At 34.0% G+C, this 23,746-nt stretch overlaps 2 long non-coding RNA genes across 3 annotated transcripts in view; both read left to right on the forward strand.

The window, feature by feature from the left end:
- Positions 1-23,746, forward strand: part of LOC128230585 (uncharacterized) — a 319,871-nt gene that overhangs the window by 248,770 nt on the left and 47,355 nt on the right. The window lies entirely within an intron of this gene.
- Positions 302-11,020, forward strand: LOC128230586 (uncharacterized). Of its 2 annotated transcripts, XR_008260270.1 has the most exons (3): positions 302-501; positions 742-7,865; positions 8,776-11,020. It is a non-coding gene; the product is annotated as an uncharacterized LOC128230586 (long non-coding RNA). The 2 variants fall into 2 exon arrangements; XR_008260269.1 differs by having other exon boundaries at positions 302-7,865.

Consider the following 23,746-nt stretch of genomic DNA (forward strand, 5'->3'; position numbering starts at 1 on the left):
TATTTTCGTATTTTAGTCAAAAAAGCTATTTTCGCGAAAATAACCTATTTTCGTATTTTAGTCATACCCGCAAAGAACATATTTTAAAGCTACTAAGAAATAAATTATACGCGGTTAAAGAGTTCATATCATGTAATATTTTGTTAATAGCTTTTTTGTTTTAAATGATTTATTTACAGCAGCAATCGAACTATTGTATTTGTTTGAGTAAGTTATTTGGATTATAACTATCACAGTGTTTCAACGTTATGCCTATTGTTATTCTGTACTATAGGGTGTAGTTTTTAAAGTCATACACAATATGGCGGCGATTATGCGGAAATGAAATTGAATGTTACTTCGAACACGTTCCTCTACAAAATAACCGACCTGTATTTAGTGTTATTGCTTCAACCTCAATCAAAAAAAAATGGCATCAATGTATGCGTCTAAAAATGTTAAATTTAGATGGAAACAATCCAGAAATGAGCTGCCAGGAAGTGATCGATTTCGGACACGAAGGTACATTAGTCTGAAATAATAGACGTGTTTTACGGGATTCTTCCAATCCCTAACGTCTAAACGGGTTTGTGCAAAAAGCGGGAGTGTTTGGAAAATATTGAAATTGTATTAAATGAAGTAGTTTATGGTTGAAATAGATAATTAAGGTTTATATTCATATTTTACCATGGAAGTGCAAAGCTATTTTGCCAAAAAAGCATTTAATGCATTAAAACACAGTTTTTACCATTCCATTGAAAGGAAAGTTGACTGACACAGACAACAATTATGCCAAGCGGAACAACTTGACCCAATCGTTATAACTCGGCCACCGACAAGCTTCGAGATAATACAATCATAACAACTTGGCCATGGCCGAACAATGGGAACACCTAGGCCAGTATCCAACAGGAATTGACTATCTCGAAGCTTACAGAAGATGGCGAGTTGTTACAATTGATGGCCGAAATGTTCCGATTGTTGTAAAATTGTGAACTGCAGCCTTGCAGGTGCCCTTCATGTATATATTGTTATGTTTTGACAGAATGAAATGAAGAAAAAACCATCAAACTCATAATTATTTGCTGGATATTACTTTTTGGTTACGGAATTTATTTAAAATAACATTATCTGGTAATATTTCTTGTTTTTATGAAATGTTATAGACGCAATATGCTTTAACCCCGGAATCCCGATTGGAATAACTACCCACTTGTCGTACAAAACAATTTGTACATGAAGGATTTGTTGTGTCAATAATCGTTAAAAAAATCTGTCAACGTACAATTATTTGGACTAGAAGGTACATCTAGCTGATCCACATCTCTTAGTCTAAATATTTGTATATTGACAGACTCTTTTTACGATTCCAAAAAAATATATACATATATTTACATTATATAAATATGGCAAATCCTTCATTACAACATCTTCATGTTACTTTCAATTCAGAGTTGATTATTCACTAAAATTATTTTGCATTTTTAATTGTTGTTTAACCTGAAACGTCTCAACCATCAAAAAAGAACATATGTGCTTCAATAGTCTAAAAAAATAGATGTGTTATATGGGATTCTTACAATCCCTTACGTCTTATCGGGTTTGTGCAAAACAGGTGGGGGGGGTTGAAAGATATTGAAATCGTAGTTAGGTAAGTATTATATGTTTGAAATAGATATTAAAGGTTTATATTCGTATTTTAGTTATAACCATGTAAGTGCAAATATTTTTTTCACAAAACAAGCATTTAATGCATTTGAAACACAACCATTTTACCAAGCATAGCAACTGGACCATCTCAGGTTAACTTCGAGATAGACCATTCACCTTTTGTATATATAATTTTAACAACTTGACCATGGCCAAAAGGCTCTGATTGTTGTAAATCTATGTACCACAGCCTTGCAGGTGCTCTTCATGTACAGTACACTCAACGAGTTAGACCCACTTTCCTCGCTCACTCCGAGGGATAAAGTCGATGATTGCGGGTTTCCTCCGAGGGTAAAACTGTTGCCCTTGCTAAAATCCCCCCCGAGTTCCTCCGAGTGGCTGGCTTACCGCCGAGTTTAATATGAACGATAGCGTTGAGAATCGTCCGATTTTATGATCATGTGGCGGAACTCCGAGTCTAATCAGATAAGCAAGAAATCACTCTTGTTTAGAAGTTATTTATTTTTATGCTTATGCACATTGTAAAGCGTAAAAGATACTTACATGTACCAACGTTTAATTTGTGTAAATTGGCACTAATTGATTACCCCCTTTGTGGCCCCAATTAGGCACAAGCTTTGTGACAACACAAATTTTAATATTGTAAAGTTAGTAGACCTTGACCCCTAGTTTAATAAAATGTAAGTATTATTTCCGTTACATTTCGATCTACCGAGAAAATCTTCAAAAACATGCAAAAACTGCCGGCTACTGCTCTCCAACCAGTACATGTGTCGATTTTTTTTATCAAGTGTCCCGATATCTGTAAATCTGGGACAAATCTGACAGGTTGTGTACATGTATAACGGTATTAGTGACCAAGAATATATTTATGTGAAAATAACGACTCTAATGACAAATTAAATCCAGTTTAGATCACTGTCGGGTATATATTGAACAACTTTGTCATTATTATTCAACATCGATGCATAATATAACTATTTATTCTTTCGCTCAGTGTAATTATTCTTTCGCTCAGTGTTAAATGGCAGAGAGTTGTAGCGTTATAGGGATACGTAAGAAATGTCAAAATAATAATAAAAAAGAATCGTTGATTGCTCATTATTGTAGCTAGTCAAAAAGTATTTTTAAAATATCCAGAGCAGCCAGAAGGTAAGCGAAAGCTCTATTGGTCACAGTTGGTTCTGAAAACAGTGCAGCTAGTAATGGGCTATTTAAAAAAAAACGGTTAGAAAAGTTGAAAAATGGTCTAAATTTAAATCATCATTAAATACAAGGCTGTATGCCTAGTTTTGATGAACAATCTTTGTAGTGTACAAAATAGGTTTTGTATAGAGAAAACAACTCATATTTACATTTTTATCAAACTTTTATCTAACTAAACATGGATAAAAACACACAATACATGAACACTTTCAATGTCATTTTTTCTTGAAATAAACTGAGTTAACATGTCTACCAATTATTCTTTTAGTAGCTCTTATGGCAGCATACATTAATAGAATGTTGAATTTACTCAGTCGCTCAAAATTTCTGAAGAATTTGATTTTTGTACTTTTTTTACCGATGAAATGTAATATTCAAAGGTATTTTTTTTATTTTCTATTTAAATTGTGCAATTAAACTAAAAAAAATACATTTTCATAGAATTCAAACAATAACAAGTAACATTAACAAAGACATCATAGGAGGCATTATGATTTCACGCAGCAAAAATAAAAACAGGAACAATATTTTAAGAAATTGTTACACTCCTGACATATGTAGATTACAACCATTAAATAGATTTCACTTAAAATTTCTCGGTGTAAATCAAAAGACATGCAATTACAAAGTAATTGATAGCCAGTGAAACATTATAAAACAAATTTAGCATTGACACATTGCGATTTTACATAATTTGAGAAAGGTTTTTCAAAACCATACAAAAAGTCTACTGTTACTTAATTCTTGCTCAACTTGTAAAAAATTGCAAAACTCTTGAAATAACAGTAAAGCACTACAACAGTTACACTTTTATTTCATTTAACTAAGTGTATTCAGTGTAAGTAACTAAATACAACTGATTCAAATTGTTACACTCCTGACAAAATATTTCAAGTTCAAGTTATTATGTATCAAATTTCAATTTTAACCCCAAACTGAGACATAAGTGTTGGCAGTGATAGTTTTCTTAGTATATCATGCTTGGAATGTCCATGATATATCATCTGCATTTGATTATGTGTACATCCCATTGAAGGTAGCTCACTGCATTAATCTAATCTAAATATCTGAGCCATCCACTTTTAAGACATATTCATCAGAAAGTCATATTTCACAACATGTTCATAAAATATCTGTCCTATCATATATGATGATTAATATAACTGGTAATAATATAAATTTATTGCACATCTACTGTTGAATATTTATTTTACCTTTAAGTCAGACTTATACTAATACAGTGGCATTGACATTCGCAACACTTTAAATATATTGTGGCCACAACTTAGTAAACGGTGTCACCAACTTAGTAACTTGAGGCCAAAACTTAGTAACTTAATTGAGGCTGCAACTTATAAAAATGTGGCAACAATTAGTTACTTGTGACCACAACTAAGTAACTACCATTAATTATTTTGTTGTGGCCACGATTTAATAAGTCATGGCCACACGTTACTAAGTTGTGCCCTCAAGTAACTAAGTTGTGGCCACAATATAAATAAAGTGATGTCATCTCTGTGTCACTGTAGAGACTTCTTTCTGCATTAACTGTCAAATTATCAGCCACAAAATTATCCGGTACAAATTGAAAGTAATGGCTCATACAGATTATGAATAGAGTCCACACCCCAGTTCTCACAGTCCCAGGTATAGGGTCAAAAGGACATTGTCATATTGATATGTCAGACAGATCTCTATGGTCTGTTAATTTACCTGGGCTGCCTTTTTCGACACATTTATAAAAATCAGCTGTTCTAGACATCAGTTTTGAACTTTGCAAATGGCGTTTAGGTACTGGTACATGACTTCCATTTATATGCATGGTGTCTTTTTTGTTGGGCATGATTCTTGAATTCCTTTCAAGGTGTACAGCTTATCTTCCCAAGCTGCTGGTTTTGACAGTGTACTTTTCAATTGAGTATCTTTCCTCTTCTTGTATCTATTTAAACATGACATTCTTCTGGCCAGACTAATTTTCTTGTTTGCAGATGCCAACTTACTTTTGACATTTTTGTTCTCATACTTTTGGATGGCCAACTTTGCTTACTTCAAGTGTTTACTCCACAACTTCATCTTTGTCAACCAGCTTTGATCATCTGTTAGCAGTTGCCTAATTCGATAAGTCTTGACCCAAGCTCTGGGGTTTTCTAAAAGATTCTTCATAACTTGGCTATTTTTCTGATTTTTGCTTGCTTCTTGTGTTTTCTGTGTTTTCTTTTTTCATTTTCATTTTTTAAAAGTTAATATTGTCATTTTTAAGATTTTCTCCGTATTTCCTAATTCTTTCCTCTGATGTTCTTTTAATGACTTTCTTCCTCGTATTTAAACTTTTCTTGTTTCTTATTGCCCCTTTAAAACCTGGAAGCCTACAATTAATTTGTCCCTATTTCCTATGATATTTCCTCTGTAAAAGAATTATATTCACACTCATAACCAATATTTGGTCAGGAGTGTAACATTGAAGGACATGTCAACAGTCATGCTGTAAATTAAAGTCACATAGTTTTAAATGAATTAAATTATAGAACAGGGTCATCAGTTTGCCTCATTGTAGCAAAAAAATACCATTTGTTGATTGAAGGTCACTGTATGATTTTTCTATTAGATGCATAGTAATTAAGTTGTTTTAAATTCAAACATTTTTGATAACATTTTTAAGCATGGAATTGGTTTAAACTTACCCTATTTACATCAGATTGAAAATGAATCCTTCACTTCTCTTTTGAAATCTTAACATTTGTAGAATTATACTGTAATACTTCTGAAAATGACGATATAATAATATGCCAAGCCAAAAATTCGCAAAAAAATGTTACACTCCTGATGGGCACGTATCATCTAAATGCTCAGTAACCATCCATTATTTTCAGTCATGATAATTTCTTATGATCACTCCCAAGACATAGACTTCCAGGAAACACCCTAATTAGTACATTTGTTAACTGTTCGCCAACACTGTGTTTCATTTTATACCAAATGTTACACTCCTGACATTTTTAGGCCAGCTTCTTTCTAGAAAGCTAAACATCAAAAAGAGTAATAACACACACAAAATATTGTACACATGGAATAATGATATATTATCCTAAACTTTAAATAAATAAATTGTAAGTTATATGATAATTCATCAGAGCTTTACTTTAAAAAGAGTTTGTTTTTTTTAAAATGTGGAAAAATTCCTAACACACATTATCATTATCAGTAATATTTTATGCATAAATAATGGAATATTGCTTAAATTTTTATATTACCTTGAGGTCAACATATGTGTTTTTTTTTGTTAATAAGGTTATCACATTGTCATTTGCCAATGTTGTTTACAGTAATGCTTTTAATTGAGTCCTTTTTGTAAAGTGTCACGTTTTTTTGTTACACTCCTGAAAATTTTGGCATGTGTTTTGTGCATAACTTTTTTTCCGCTGAAGCTAATTTAGTCAAACTTCCCAGACTTTTAGATGACACAGAAATACAAGATAAGAAGAAGAAATGATGATAATTTGTATATTATTCATTTTATTTAGGATATACTCAAACTAGCCATTTTTTTTTTAAATAGCCCTAATGGGACTTGGACTGGGGACTCCCTGTTTGCAAGTGTGTGCTTTATCAACTTGGCTCAAAGGCCATTAGAACTTAAAATAACTTGAAGCTTGCAGTTGAATTGTTCAACCAGCTCTACAAACTGTTCCTGATAACTTAATTTGCAAACAATCTGACCTGTGTGGGTTAGTACTGGGACACACTCATGAACCGTATAATATTAGTACGGTAAACCTGGGTGCAAAAGTGGGACAGGTTCAGATCTTGAACCCCACGACTGATGAATACTTGAGCTCAAGCAATGGCTTTATTAAAACAGAAATCACCTTGCATTTAAAGAAAAATGTCAACCATATTTTAAGCTTCAGAAAGAAAACAGCCTGTTTATAAATAAATATATTATTCATTTTTAGCTCTACTGGCCAAAGGCCAGAAGAGCTTATGCGATGGTAATGTGTACGTAGTATGTGCGTCCGTGCGGTCGTGCGTCTGTAAACAATTGCTTGTGAACACGATACAGTCTTCAGTTTTGATTGTATCTCGATGAAACTTGTACAGTATTTAGATATCCATTAGAGCTGGGTTCCTTTCGAAAACCAGCCAGATCTGCCCATGAATGCCTAGATTATGGGCCATGAAAGTTTTAAAGAAATGCTCTCTATTTTTAGCCAGGTCTGCATGAGCGAATTCTATTTTTAGCCAAGTTTACATGTACATGTAAATTCAAGTGTAGAGTTAAGGGAGACAATTTGCAAGTCTAGGATTTTGAGAGACAATTTGCTTTTTGCTTCTGCAGCTGATTTTGTGAATTACTCTGCCTTGTTCTTGTTGAAAGCCCAAAGGCCATTTTTTAGCTTTAAGTTCTGTAGTTACCATATGCGCATTCATCTTAGCAAAATTGGTTGTGAATGTTTAAGTCATGCACCTGGTGTCATTACTGGCCACACCCAGGGTTCACAGGTTTGGTAAACATAAATCTGGAAAGGTTTAAAAATCTTTTTGTGTGTTCGTGGATCCATCTCAGCACAATTGATTGTGAATGTTTGTTCAAATTGATCAATGTTGTCCTAGGATGCCCTTGACTTTGACCTTTTGACCAACTTTTTTAACTTTTAAAACTACAGAAATTTTTACTATGAGTACAGTTTTGAAAGCATTTTATTTTTGTCAGATGACTTTTACTTGGCACATATTAAAATAGTTCATGCAACTAATCTGCTTACAATACTTTCTGGGCTCAGATGTTGAACGTGCTACGTTTTCAGGTAAGCCAAACACAAAACATAAACCATATGTCTGTTGCCTTTTACCCATACATACATGCTCTGGATTGATATGACCACAAAAGCCATGCCAGTAGAGCATAGGCCCTTTTGGGCCTCTTGTTTATTTCAGATCTTGACATGGATCCAAGATGCTGGTAACTAGGCGGGACGGATTGTTTCACAGAACTGCAGGTTTCTGGATGGGTAACTAAATTTCCATATTTCCGGTTTACTTGTGTTATTTATAATCAAGATAAAAGTTAATACACCACAAGAGCAAATCAAGTGGAAATCGTGCATTATGTATAGTACAGTCAGTTTGTAGCATTTTTTTTTACTAAATCTCAATTTAATACAAACTTTTAAGCTTATCATGCATATAGTTTGATGCACATTCTATAATTATAATATTATATTAAAGATGTGCAGCATATATATGGAATGATCCACATCACTGGATACTGTATATATGTAACATTTTCACATGCATAGCAACAAGTGATTTAAGGCTGCTGAAAAAATCACATTGCAAGTTTTCATATTACTTTTCAAAAATTGATGTTTTATGCATTTTTCAAAAACATTAATTTGCGACAGAAATATGAAAAACTGCGATAAAATCTTTTGTCAGCATTCATGTATTGCTGGTTTTCAGATGTTTACACAAAATTGGCTCATTCCTGGACAAAAGATAAAATATTATCAAAACTGTTAATCTGTAAGAGTGCAGCCTTAAAGAAAACAAAAGAAATAAAAAGGGGTTTTAATGATTTCTAGCAGATAAGTCTGTTGTCAAAGAACCAAATTCAAGATATCATTAGAGCCGTCCGTCATGTCAGAGACAATACACTAATGTTAGTGTATCATATTTGTATATGATGTATAGGTCCTAATTATTAGGTCTATAAATCCGGCTTTAAGAGATTTTGAGCTGTGCCCTTTATCTAACTGAGAAAACAACAGATGTTTTATTATACGTATTTTACAAGTGGCTCTGTGAAATATTCTGTGACTGTTAAAAGGTGTAAATTTAAAATATCTTGTATATGTACTCAATTATTTTTTTTTATCATTGTTATATTTGCTCTTAAATCATTTTTGTTTTTTGTTTCAGAGACTCAGCGCCATGTCACAAATACTTCAGAACCTAGAATGAAAGTTACCGAAAGAGCAATAGACTTTCCAATCTCTACAAAATTCATCTTAACTGTTCTTCAAGGTGATACTTGAGACTACCAAAGACTTTTCAAGGACAGAACTCACAAAACAGTTTATGCCACCATCTCATATCAAAGGATTGTGCTTGAGTTGAACAGCCTTCAAACAGAAACTGTTTCAACACCTTCAATGGATTCAATGGATTCATTCTGATTCAGTTTACTCTTGCTGTGATCTGAGCAACTATTTACATCAGTTCAACATTGTAAATTGTTTAAACTTGAAAATTCTGTCTTCTTGCAACTCACATGAATCTATTTACTGTGGACTTTGATGTTGACTCTATACAGGAAGAAGAGACCATCTTTATACATGCTGGCATATCATTTAAAAAGGAAACAAATTTTATAACCAACATACTGCACTGTTATGTCATCCAAGGACTCAGCTACTGACTCAAGGAAAAAATGTCTCTGTCAATGTAATTACTGTTGTGCATAATAAGACATTTTTTATTATGCCCCCTTCGAAGAAGAGGGGTATATTGCTTTGCATAGGTCGGTCGGTTCCGTGATCTTGAAAGCAAACTCGACAATTCCTGGACCAATGGTCATCAAACTTGACATAAAGGTTGGGCCTGACCAGTAGATGACCCCTCTTATCTTTGAGGGTCATTGAGCCAAGGTCAAGGTCACAATAACCTTTAATGCAAAAAAGATAACAAATCTTCTCCCAGTGATATCATAACAATGCCTGAACCTATGATCATCAAACTTGACATGGAAGTTGGGCCTGACAAGGAGATGACGCTTATTGATTTTAGGAGTCATTGGGTTAAAGATCAGGTTCACAGTGACCTTGAATGTGAAAATGTTTCGAGCGATAACTTGACAATGCCTGTACCCATGGCCCTCAAACCTGACTTGGAGTTGTGTCTGACCTGTAGATGACCCCTTTTCATTTTGGGGGTCATCGGGTCAAACGTCAAGGTCACAGTGACATTGATTGAAAAAAGCTTGTCTGTGTGATAACTTGTCAATGCCTGAATCCATGTCCCTCAAACTTGACATTTAGATTTTAGTAGACCAACTCATATGGATTTTGAGGTCATAGAGTCAAAGGTCATGGTCATAACACACTCTTTTCTCACATTGGTCTTAATCTTAAAACTGCCTCAACGGTATCCAATGTCAGTGACTAATCAGCTGTCATTTCGGTCCATGCTTATTTCATTCAATTGTTCATATAATCCTGACAACATGGCGCTCAGGTGGGGGAATAATGTTTGACAAACATCTCTTGTTGATACTTGGCTCATTTCTTACATGTAGCTGTAACATTTTGGGCAACTTCTCAATTATTTTGTTTAAGACATTTTTCACCCAGCTTATCTAAGCCTAAATTAGTGTTCATGTTAACTTTTATGACTGCCTGTTTATTGTACTTTTTATAAATTATTTTCAATTATTTTCAATGACTTTTTCTCAAGAACCATTTGGCTAAGTATGTCTCCTCCTGAAATAGACTAATTCTTTTAGCTGGAGTTGTCTGTCTGTCCCTCTGTAACAAATTGTGTCTGCTCCATGTGTTGAAGGATTTGATATAACTTCCCACAAATATACACCATATTGAGAGGAAGGGTTTATTATTATAACTGTTGAGCAGTTTCTGAACTTGACTCTATTATATCTTGCATTTACCTCAAGCTGTTAAGTGAACAATATAACATTGACCAATACAAGGAACTAAACCTTCTAGGTCACCATTTTGGAATAAAGTAATACTTAAAGCTCATTATTCCATAAGAATCTGCTCATATACAGTTTAAATAGCTTATACAAGTATATCATTTCAACATAACATCAGATCCTCCACTGTTTTATGTTTGCAACATTTTTTTAAAACTTTGATTTATATATCATGACTTTTATGAACAAATACCAAACAGCAACTCACAAATCTATACTCATTTGGGCAGAATTTTGTAAATCCAAGCATTGTCATTTGATATTCAATGCTTTTTGGCAAATTGGGGCATTTTCTGTCACATTAAAATCAATATTAACAATAAATCTCCAACTTCAATATTCTCATATTTTTGTGCCCATTCTTTGCCAATTATTTGTATGTCTATTGGTATACATGTATGTTTATTCATACTGTTTGTCAAAATAACGAATGAATAAAATGTTTGAAATATTTTATTTGTTCATAACGTATTTAATATGACAAAAAGATGACTGCATTTTGTTTTATTTCACATCATGATCACTCATAGAGCGAGACTTGAAGAAGTATAGTGATATAGCCACAGGTGTTTGTCTGACTTTCTCCTACCCAAGAGGGCATGTGTTTGAATCCCAAGTTGGAAAACACAGTTCAAAGGTCAGTTGATGTATCCTGATTGCAGGCAAAGAGAAACACTCTATGATGGGTACCTGTAAAATAGAATCTTTACTATTATCCATAAAACGTGAAAGTTGTTAGTAAAATAAAAAAAGAAATGGTCTACCATTTTTTTCAAATTCAATTCTTGATAATATTTCTTGTAAAAGTACACATTTATCTTAAGAGATAAAAAAAAACACTACAGTACAAATTTGTTTTGTAAAAGCCATTTCTCAAATTCAAATGAAATGCCTGCCTTGACAGTGATATTTTGTATTATGATTACATATATTGGTAAAAAAATCGGTAGTTTGCAAGAAGCAGTAGCAAGTATTTTCTTATTTCATACTATGTTTTAATGGCAATTGCATCTGTTTTTGAAAGACTGGGTTTTATAACAATAAAAAATCTAATAATTATCCTACTCCCCGATTACTGTTTGCATAGTTTTTGCAATAGTTGGTTTAATCATACGCTGAGATATACAGTCATACCCAATGCTTTTCAGTGATGCAACACTGCATCTCAGATGACTGAGCTTTTCTTTCAAAAGATTGCAATCAACAACAAACAAAGAGGATACTGTAATTGACAATAGGTATACCTATTTGTAATGACAAATGTCATTTGTATACTGGTTAGTATATAGAATTGTATATTAAAACATATTTGAGTGTGTAAACTTACATACCTTATGATACAGTTCAAATAATATTCGCTAACTAAAATCTTTCTTATATGTACTTCCGGGGTTTTCAATCGAATAGAACAAAGAATTAACGAACGTAATAGTACATTTACCTTTTGGGGTGTGATTATTTAACATGTTAATGCCACAACAATTATTATACACAGTACAAGCGATAAGAAATGAATATAGTTGGTATCGAAATGTGTCATAACCTGAAAACATTGCAAAGTTACACAGAAACAGCTGTTTAAACGGGTCAAACCTTGCCGTAGCAACCGTAGTCGACAAAATGTTACCACCCACTATATTTATTAAAATAAATAGTAAATATCTATTTTGATTATTCGAAAAGTGAAGCAGATCAAATCACTATTTGCGAATTTGTTTTAGTATACTCACATCTACGGTTTATTTACATTTTTAGTCCGATTCTTCCCCCTTTTGAAGAGTTATTACGTACGAAAGCGTTAATAAAATGGTCGCAGAAATTATCGTAGGCAACTTTGTACGAAGTGATCGCTTGCTTAACATGCATTCATAAAAAAATAGTTATGCATGACGAAAGTTGGCTCTTGAAATAACCAAACTGTCAATAGTTGATAACAACGACGATTTTGAAAGCAGGCAGCTCTCCCTGTATAGTTTTCTGCACATACACAAGAGGCACCGTCCCTCAGCATTTTCAGTGCTTTGATTAACAACATTACACTTGCATATATATGAGTCAATATTTTTTTTTGCAACATTTTCATTTGTCAATTTAAAGAAAAAATAAGTCCTCTGGAACCAATTCTTTGGTCTATTTACATGTTTATATGGGCAAATCTGATACAGTTAAACATAAATAGACCCTTAATTAACTCTGTGTAGTACTATATGTGGCAAAGTAATTAGCCACCCATTACTAGTTTCCTTGATGTAACAAATTTTTAAATAGAGATTAATAAACTATTATTAAAGCAAAACTAGGATTTTATTACCGCTTATCATCAGAAATGTTCTTGTTTTTGAATAAATGAAAACAAATCTGCAAAACCATCGCAGTGTTTGATATGTTACTTATGTACTCATTAGCATTTAAATTTTCACAATAAATGACATATAAAATTCATTCTTTTGAACTGCGAACAACATCCTTAGTTTCATTTTCATTCTCAGTCATTGTGTTTACATAGATCTTCTTCATTGAGCAGGAAAATTGACTGTATTTGAAATATAACCAAAATAAATGTCCAAAAACATGGTATGTTATGTCAAGGAATCGACGTTACATAAGGGACTAGTATTGTTACTGCATGGAATTTTTAACAAACAATTTAAGTTTTAAATCTTTTATTTAACTTTATAACATCAAAAGTACAGCGTGAACATTTCAGTAACATCCGAAGAACAAGAAAATAAACTATTGACATAAGTTAACAAAACTTGGGTACATATTTTCCTTATTTCAGCAAATTTATTGTTACATGAAAGAAATAAACTGTTACATCAAAGAAATTTTATTCATGCATGTATGATTGATACTTTCACATTACAAAAGGGATCATACATAATGTTTTGTCAACATCAAAAGTACAGCGTAAACAATTCAGCAACATCCGGTGAACAAGAAAATATACTATTAACATAAGTTAACAAAACTTGGATATATGTTTTTCTTATTTCAATAAATGTATTGTTACATGAAAGAAATAAACTGTTACATCAAACAAATTCTGTACATCATGAATGTTGCATTACAATATGGATCATACAAAATGTTTTGTCAAGTAAAATATGTTACAGTGTACTATCTGATGGCATTGCTACTGTTGAATGCTGCGATATTTATTCAACAATGAGATGAATACATTTGCCATGATTTTTCATCTAGTTGATACCTGTTTCTCTGTCCAGGAATATCGGAGCATTCAACAATAGCAATAACATCTGTAAGCCGATACCAATTTGTGTCTCTTATTTTTATTGGCCAGCAGAAACTGTTTTTATCTTTTTTACCATTTCGGCGCATACAGTCTACTAATACAGATGACAAGTTTGTCTCTTTCACAATACCAACATGTGCTTTTCCATTGAAATTCACAAGAACATGTTTCTCTTTATACATACATGTGTCAAAATTTGTGTCAATGTCACTGATCTTGTTCCCATGTTTCTCTCCCATACTTACACCTTCATGGTCATTTAAATCGGTATTTACATGTTCTGTCTCATGTTGTTCCTGATCATCGTTTGCAACAGCATCTTTACTATAACTTTCTGTCCCACCATTTGAACCGTCTACCTTCACATCAGCATCTTTATTATCACTATCTGTCCCTTCTTTTGCCCCATCTATCTTTGGATCATCATCTGTTTTATCACTATCTGTCCCACCATTTGAACCATCTACCTTTGCATCATCATCTGTTTTATCACCACCGGTCCCACCATTTCCCCCATCTAATTTCTCATCAACATCTTTACTATCACTATCTGTCCCACCATTTGACCCATTTACCTTTGAACTGGTATCTTTACTATCACTTTCTGTCCCATTATTTGCCACGTCTACCTTACCCAATCCTATATTCAAACTGTCGACACTGTTTTCCATGAATTCCTTGAATGTGCACTCCGTTCCATCAGCTGATTTCATTGGCCGTTCCCATCTCTGCAGTCAAATCACACACACATGAACTTTCGTAGCATTTGATATATCATGTGCAGAACTTTCAACTTCAATTGGTCTTTCCATACGTGATTGTTTTGTTTGGTAATTGTCAGATACGCCCAAATCATTATTATTTTCATCATCTATTTTATACCATTCCGGAAGTTTCAACAATGGCACAAAGTGATTTGGCACCCAGTGTAACGGAGTCATATCATCCCTGTTTGATGTCCACATTACAAAAACTGGGGGTTCTTTATCGGTTCCTGAAACAGGTTTGATCAGTTTGTGCATGTCTTTCCTCACATTTCTATTGCCTAGCTCAGGGTATACTGATTGAATAGGGGTTTTGAGAACTGATGACAGTGCATGAACTTGCCAAATACTCATAAATGATTTGTCTTTTGTGATACTGAGAATCTCTTTTCTGTAAATTGATTTTATGTTTTCATTTGTCATTTCCCTTTCATTTGGAATGAACATCTCTGAATACTGAGCATACTGCTTGGATGTTTTACTAGTAGTCCCGCCAGTTTGCAAGAAATCGTCATTCAGGTAAAATAATTCATGTTTGACTTGTTCAATTATGATTCTGACTCGCATTTCTTCTACATGTTCAGTGTCACTGTAAGCAAAAACACTTCCAGTTGATTGCAAACAGTTTCCGTCAGAATTAACTACACCTGGAAGAAGCTGGTTGTCAAGTATATCAAACGGAATATAATCAGCTGCATTGATATCAACTTCTATACCCTCTTTCAGAATATGTACCTCATGTGGGTCAATGGTAAGTTCACCAATTTTATCATCGATCTGCTTGCATTCAGTCTGCAGCTCACAAAATGTTCTACACTTTGCCAGTTTTTGCAGGTATGTTTTGAATTCTTTTTTCCTGTCATATGGATCCATTTGTTTATCATCGATCTGTCTTTTCTGTCTCTTTTCTGGTGTCACAGGTGAAGAAGGGGGTGTTAATATTCTTTCTTGTTCAGCCTTTCTTCTTTCTTTCAGTTTCCTTTTCTGCACTCGCCAAATCTTTCTTTGATGCCTTTTTTCTCTTTGTGTCATATCTGTAATCTGTTTTCTTTTCCCCAATGTTTTGTCCTTCTTGTACTTTTCTTTAGAGTCCTGCAAATACTTTCTTCTTGTTTCATCCTCATCCCAGCTGGAACGAAACTTCCTTTGACGCTCTGCGTTTGACATCCCCATTCTAAAATAAAATTAAGTGTTACTAGACAATAATGTCGTTACTCTACGCTTATTCCATCATTTAAGTAATTGATCACCATTATTTTGACCAATGACACTTTTGACGAAGGTCATTAAGTGCGACCTTGATCCTAAGTATATCATCCAGTCCAGCCTCTCGCACCACTATATACCAAAATCTTATACAAACTTTTGGAAAACCAATCTAATAAAACCTTTGGAAAACCTGGTTATTTGCATTTAGCACATACTCCATCACAAGTGTATTTTTGTACCGTCAAAGGTGTATCACATGTATAACAACTGTGTAAACATATATTTTTCAATAGATATTTTAAAAGACACTAAAATGCCATCTCAACTTTTATGAAGACAGGTGGGACCTTTTTGCAAGTGTGGAAAACTGAAGTACATCTAAGACTTCAAAACTTAATTACCTGGTCCTTTTGTTTCTTCTTTCTCTATTTATTTATTTCTGATATGCAGGCAGTTACTTGTATGTTTCTAAGCAACTGAAATGTACAAATATATCAAATTAATACCAAATACAGCATGATCACATGATTCAGATAATAAAAATGTTTTAGTTCCCTGCTGTACCACTTTTATTACTTGCTGTAACAGTTTTATCAACTTTATGCCACAACGTGTTAACAATGTTATATCAATCTCGTCCTAATACAGGTAAACATTTAACAGTAACAGAATATAGATATGTACTGCAATTAGCTGTATGTTAGACATGCTTTATTGTATTTACTATATTAAGTTCCTTGACATAACAATTTACATTCCTTGCTGTAACATCAAAATTGAAATTACGATATTTTTACTAAAACTAATTAAATTATTGAGCTCGTTGTTTTTCTCAGCATGTTGAAAATGCTTGATGATGTCAATATTTACACATATAAATGTCATAAACCTTTATTTTATTTTTTAAATTGTTGTACACTTGCCATTGTTCTCTGATATAACAAAACTACTCCCTGATATAACGAAATACAGCGTTACATCATAGAATGTTACAGGATGGATATATTCAACCTTTACTTCACTTGCACCATCATGATATGCATGTGGGGCTCTAAACAGACGGTGCAATGCTTTCCTTTCAGTTCAAGAAAATACAAGTGCAATGAATTAACTACTTGGTCATTTGCATAAATGAGACTATAGTGGTTACATCATAGAGAAAATTCAATTATATTTATTTACCTTAGCGCAGTGAAGGCTTAATTTTAATATTTTCATAAATCAGCTTCTTTTAGGCTCCTCCTTGGTCATCTGCATAAGGCTACTTTTCAAAAAGAGGTAATGGCGTATCCATATACAAGGGAAATAACTAATATATTGGCTGACTTTTCCACAATGTTACATCATTGAACTCCAGATGAGGTACACACTTTACACATCAAGAAACACGTAAAATATAGTCATATTTAAGGGTTGTACATATTTAATCACTTAAACTAATGTGGTTTTACAAAATAATCACACAAATGACATTTGTCCTTATTTTATAATTCCTTTCTTTTGAATAATGTTTTAAATATACACTTTTGGGACAAAGAATTTATGGCATTTTTTATCAATCAATTATCGGTTTTACTAGTTTCTTTTCACTGCAGATAATTTCTTTTGTTTGACTATATACAAGGCAATTGTGTGTAATTCTTAAAACTTAATTTGTACTTTTATGCCAAAGTAGGACAATTTATTTTTGAAAGGACAAGAATTGTTGCCAAAAAAAATATTGACTCATATGTATAAATTTGTTCTTAAATTTGTAATTTAGATTGGTGGATTCATTCTCTGGAAAATAGAAAAGGGCATGTTACATACTGTTATCATTGCCATGACAGAAACCATATTGAGGAACTGGTCCACCTGTAGGAAGAATTGCGCTATTGGTTGGAGCAGCACTATTTCCCAGCCATACACCAGCACTTAGTTTGTCATAGGGAGCATTTCTGAGCAGTTATGGAGACCACTAACTATGCAGGTATGTCATAATCAAAATCTTGGTTTATATAAAAAAAAATATAATTTAGCATATGTTGAGAAGAAATTTATTTCTAGATTGAAGGCACTCACTATAATTTGATGCCCAAAAATATATTTCTTATTTTAATGCGTTATCATGTCGAACTCATTTGACTTAAATGATCAAAGCAAAAGAAATGCAATTGATTAATCTGCAGATATGCAAATGTAAACTTTTTAACTGGGGAAATTGTTGCCACTTGTCTATTTATTAAAGAATTTAATTTATAATTAATAATGTTTAATCTGTACACAAATCATATGCCTTCTTTGTTTTAACCATCAATGTCAAAGAGTCCAGCATGATAATGGATTAATTTGAAAAAAAAAATGCATTAATTTATATGAACCCTTTAAAACAAAGACATTTCCTAAATCCAATAAAATATGATTGAATATTGTTGCAGAGTTCAGTTAGAATATAATATAACTTTTTAAAAAGTTTGCCTGTGTGACAACTCAATAAAGTCTGCACCCATGGCCTTCAAACTTGAAATTTAGGTTTGGGGTGACCAGCAGATGACCCCTTTGAATTTGGAGGTCAAGGTCACAACTCCAATATTGGTCATTAAAACTATGTCATTTACTTATTCCCTGCTGCTAAGAGGATACATGTTTATCAGCAAATATCAGCCATCATCTGAATATGATTGAAAACTTTACCAACTACCCTCATACTTTGAATAGCATAATCTTAAAACTGCCTCTAAGGCATCTTTTGTCAATGAAAAACCAGCTGTCATTTCGGTCCATGCATATTTCATTCAATTGTCCAGACATTCTTGACAGCATGGCACTAATTAATGCTGCAGGTTTAAAATTTAAGACATTAGTTGTTTTTTCTTAAGCACCATGCAGATTTATTAACACTTTCATAATAAAAACAAACTAGAAACATATTTTAAAGATATTGTTGTTGTTTTTAGCTCACCTGTCACTTTGTGACAAGGTGAGCTTTTGTGATCGCGTTTTGTCCGTCGTGCGTCGTGCGTCGTCTGTCAACAATTTACTTAAAAGACATCTCCTCCTTAACCGCTGGGCCAATATTAATAAAACTTCATAGGGATGTTCCTTGGGTGGTCTTCTATCAAAGTTGTTAAAAGAATTCAATTCCATGCAGAACTCTGGTTGCCATGGCAAGCAAAAGGAAAAACTTTAAAAATCTTCTTCTCCCAAACCACAAGGCTTAGGCCGTTGATATATGGTAGGTAGGATCACCAAATGGTCCTCTACCAAGATTGTTCAAATTATGGCCTAAGGGTTAAAATTGGCCCCGCCCCGGGGGGTCATGGGTTTTCTCTATATGTTTATAGTGAAAACTTCAAAAATCTTCTCCTTTGAACTTACTTGGACTAGAGCTTAGATATTTGGCATGATTCATCGTCTAGTGGACCTCTACAAAGATTGTTCAAATTATGGCCTTGGGGTCTAAATTGGCCCCGCTCCGGGGGGTCATGGGTATACTTGATATGTTAATAGTTAAAACTTCAAAAATCTTCTCCTCTGAACTTACTTGGCCTAGAGCTTAGATATTTGGCATGATTCATCGTTTAGTGGACCTCTACAAAGATTGTTCAAATTATGGCCCTGGGGTCAAAATTGGCCCCGCCCCGGGGGGTCATGGGTTTTCTTTTTATGTTTATAGTGAAAACCTTAAAAAATCTTCTTCTCTGAACTTACTTGGCCTAGAGCTTAGATATTTGGCATGATTCATCGTCTAGTGGACCTCTACAAAGTTTGTTCAAATTATGGCCCTGGGGTCAAAATTGGCCCCGCCTTGGGGGTCATGGGTATTCTCTATATGTGTATAGTTAAAACTTCAAAAATCTTCTCCTCTGAACTTACTTGGACTAGAGCTTATATATTTGGCATGATTCATCGTGTAGTGGACCTTCACAACGATTGTTCAAATTATGGCCTTGGGGTCAAAATTGGCCCCGCCCCGGGGGGTCTTGGGTTTTCTCTATATGTTTATAGTGAAAACTTCAAAAATCTTCTCCTTTGAACTTACTTGGACTAGAGCTTAGATATTTGACATGATTCATCGTCTAGTGGACCTCTACAAAGATTGTTCAAATTATGGCCTTGGGGTCTAAATTGGCCCCGCCCCGGGGGGTCATGGGTATACTTGATATGTTAATAGTTAAAACTTCAAAAATCTTCTTCTCTTAACTTACTTGGACTAGAGCTTAGATATTTGGCATGATTCATCGTCTAGTGGACCTTTACAAAGATTGTTCAAATTATGGCCTTGGGGTCAAAATTGGCCCCACCCCGGGGGGTCATTGGTTTTCTCTATATGTTTATAGTGAAAACTTAAAAAATCTTCTCCTCTGAACTTACTTGGCCTAGAGCTTAGATATTTGGCATGATTCATCGTCTAGTGGACCTCTACAAAGTTTGTTCAAATTATGGCCCTGGGGTCAAAATTGGCCCGCCCCGTGGGGGGGTCATGGGTATTCTCTATATGTTTATAGTTAAAACTTCAAAAATCTTCTCCATTGAACTTACTTGGACTAGAGCTTAGATATTTGGCCTGATTCATCGTCTAGTGGACCTTTACAAAGATTGTTCAAATTATGGCCTTGGGGTCAAAATTGGCCCCGCCCCCTTGGGGGGTCATGGGTTTTCTCTATATGTTTATAGTGAAAACTTCAAAAATCTTCTCCTTTGAACTTACTTGAACTAGAGCTTAGATATTTGGCATGATTCATCGTCTAGTGGACTTCTACAAAGATTGTTCAAATTATGGCCTTGGGGTCAAAATTGGCCCCGCCCCGGGGGGTCATGGGTATACTTGATATGTTTATAGTTAAAACTTCAAAAATCTTCTCCTCTGAACTTACTTGGTCTAGAGCTTAGATATTTGGCATGATTCATCGTCTAGTGGACCTTTACAAAGATTGTTCAAATTATGGCCTTGGGGTCAAAATTGGCCATGCCCCGGGGGGTTAAGGTATTCTCTATATGTTTATAGTTAAAACTTCAAAAATCTTCTCCTTTGAACTTACTTGGACTAGAGCTTAGATATTTGGCATGATTCATCGTCTAGGGGACCTCTACAAAGATTGTTCAAATTATGGCCTTGGGGTCAAAATTGGCCCCGCCCCCTTGGGGGGTCATGGGTTTTCTCTATATGTTTATAGTGAAAACTTCAAAAATCATCTCCTCTGAACTTACGTGGCTTAGAGCTTAGATATTTGGAATTATTCATCGTCTAGTGGACCTCTACAAAATTTGTTCAAATTATGGCCCTGGGGTCAAAATTGGCCACACCCCGGGGCTGATGGGTTTTCTCTATATGTGTTATAGTGAAAACTTAAAAAATCTTCTCCAAACTCACAAAGACAAGTAACGTCTTAATTTAAACTGGATAACATATTTAGTACACATACCAATTTTCAATATGGGCCACATACAACAATTAATAACAAATATATATATATAGATACACACGTAAAATCAAGTAGTGACAAGAGCTTAGATATTTGGCATGATATATCATCTAGTTGACTTGTACCAATATTGTTCAATCTTTGGCCCTGGGGTCAAAAAATGGCCCCACCCGGGCGGTCATGGGTTTCCTTATATATGTATATGATGAAAACTTAAAAAATCTTCTTCTCCGAAACCAAAAGGCGAAGGCCTTAGATATTTGGTATGAAGCATCGTTTATTGGACCACTATTAAGATTGTTCAAATTTAGCCCTGGGGTCAAAATTGGCCACGCCCCGTGTTCATAGGCTTAGGTTTTTAATATTTGTATATAATAGAAGCATAAAAAAAAAATTCTCTCCGAATTCACAAGGACTAGAGCTATTTGGCATAATACATCATTAAGTGGACCTCTACCTTTATTGTCCAAACTTTGGCATTGGGGTAAAAAAATGACCCAGACTTCTAAAAAACCTTAACTACTTTGAACCATCCAGATTTCTTATCAAACCAATGTGCAATATATGACAGGTGAGCGATTCAGGGCCATTTGGCCCTCTTGTTATGGTATGATGCCACAGCACCATGCAGATTTGTTTTCACTTTTATATCAAAGAAAGTAACTCAAGCACAAAATTAATTTTGTTGATATGTGGACTCTGTTGATAGAAATTCTGGGAGGCATTTTTAGGCTTGAAAGAGCATCATTTTAAAGTTATATTTTTATTTTGTCCCTTGAATCTTGGGTATAGTTTGTATTGTATTTGCATTTTAAAGACATTGGCTTCAACAGACCCTAATGAAATGAAGAAATGTAATTGCTTACTGAAACTGTTAAAAGCAACGTCATAAATTGAAGCAATTTTAACATAAGGAATATGCATTTAACTAATTTAAAGCGGTTAAAACTTAGGAAACTTGAATTAAGAACCTTGTAGGCCATTGGATACATGATTAAGTAGGGCCAATATATTTGTGCTTATTATAATCACATTTATCCTTCTTCATCTTCCTTAAAGAGTGTTCATCATTTGTATAAAATCATTTGATCACGTTTCATTTGAAAGAACTTTGCGGTAGTGTTTGCTTTCAGCGCTTTGATTGGACTAGGGCACTTGTGGCCTAGTTCATAGCGATACTCACGATATCTGCATTCTCAAGCCGCATCTGGGGTTCACTGACGTAATGTATTCATACGCTGTATTTTGATTGGATTGCCGTTAGCGAATTTGAATAATCAAAGTACTACCAGAACTGATTACAATGAAAAAATCCAATAAAAATAGTTCTCCTAACAATTCAAGCTGTTCTTTTAATGAAGCACAAGAAATTCATACGTAGCGAGTGAGTTAATCGGGTTAACTACATGAATGTTCTTGCATACGGTCAGATTATATGCAATAAGAATATGAACATATTGGAAAAGTACGCATCGAAATTTTCCCGTTCAATGCTCTGTATTGATAGACTGGTACCATCTTTCTCTTTTATCCGAAAAGAAACCAGTATCAGATAACCGCGGTGCCCATCGCGCATTCGAAATGTCTTGTGAATTCATACGTAAAGCGACTAAAGTGTGCGGTCTAAGTAGAAAACAACCAGGAAAGTTTGTTTAAAAAAATATTGTTAATATCCTTTGTATAGAATGTTGGTATTACTTTATAAAAACGATATCCACTGTTAATAAAAAAAAAACGGAGTCGGTCCCTGTTCTTTTTTTCGACATAATTTGCATGTTTCCGTGATATTTTCTTTTCAATACAAAGTTTTTTTTAACTAATCATCGCATGGCACTTAGCACTTTTTTAAATACAACATTTTTTTTGGTATTTATTGTTCAAATACTATTAATGTTAACTCAAAACCATATGCCGCGTACCTGTATAACTTTATATTTTTGAGGAAAAGGAAATCAGGGTACCAGTATACTTATTGACCTCAAAATTTACTCTGATCAGAGCGGCCGAATGATTCAGACATGTATGTTTTCACTACTTCCGGATGCTGATGATGTGAATTTCATAGTGTTTTATTGAGGAAATTTATCAATAAAGCCGCAGTTGAATGATTACCACCATCTAACGGATTTATTTTCATCTTACCGTGGGTAGCATTTTTAATTTGACACGTCAATTTTCAGGCAAAATGATATAAATATTGCAAAATGGAGATAAAAAAATATCAAATATGCGCATACTTATTTATGAAGTTTCATTCTAAATGAAGCCAAATGTATGAGATGTGCACAGCATCTGTGAATAAGATGATTGTTTACCTATGTGCATAGAAAAGTCTTGGAGCCACTCTCAGTGTAAGTACATGACAATGTGATCAACCATCGCCATTGATAAAACAATCTTTCATGCTCAATTTTGATTTCCTCTCTTATAATGCACCAGTCAATTGTTACCACGGCCCCCTGGGGGATATACCAGTGAAAAGGGCTGTGTTTTTACCTTTCAGGTGTCCTCGTAGCTTAAGAACTTCAGCGCACACATTATATAT

Source organism: Mya arenaria, chromosome 4, assembly GCF_026914265.1.
Source record: "Mya arenaria isolate MELC-2E11 chromosome 4, ASM2691426v1".
Lineage (NCBI taxonomy): Eukaryota > Metazoa > Mollusca > Bivalvia > Myida > Myidae > Mya > Mya arenaria.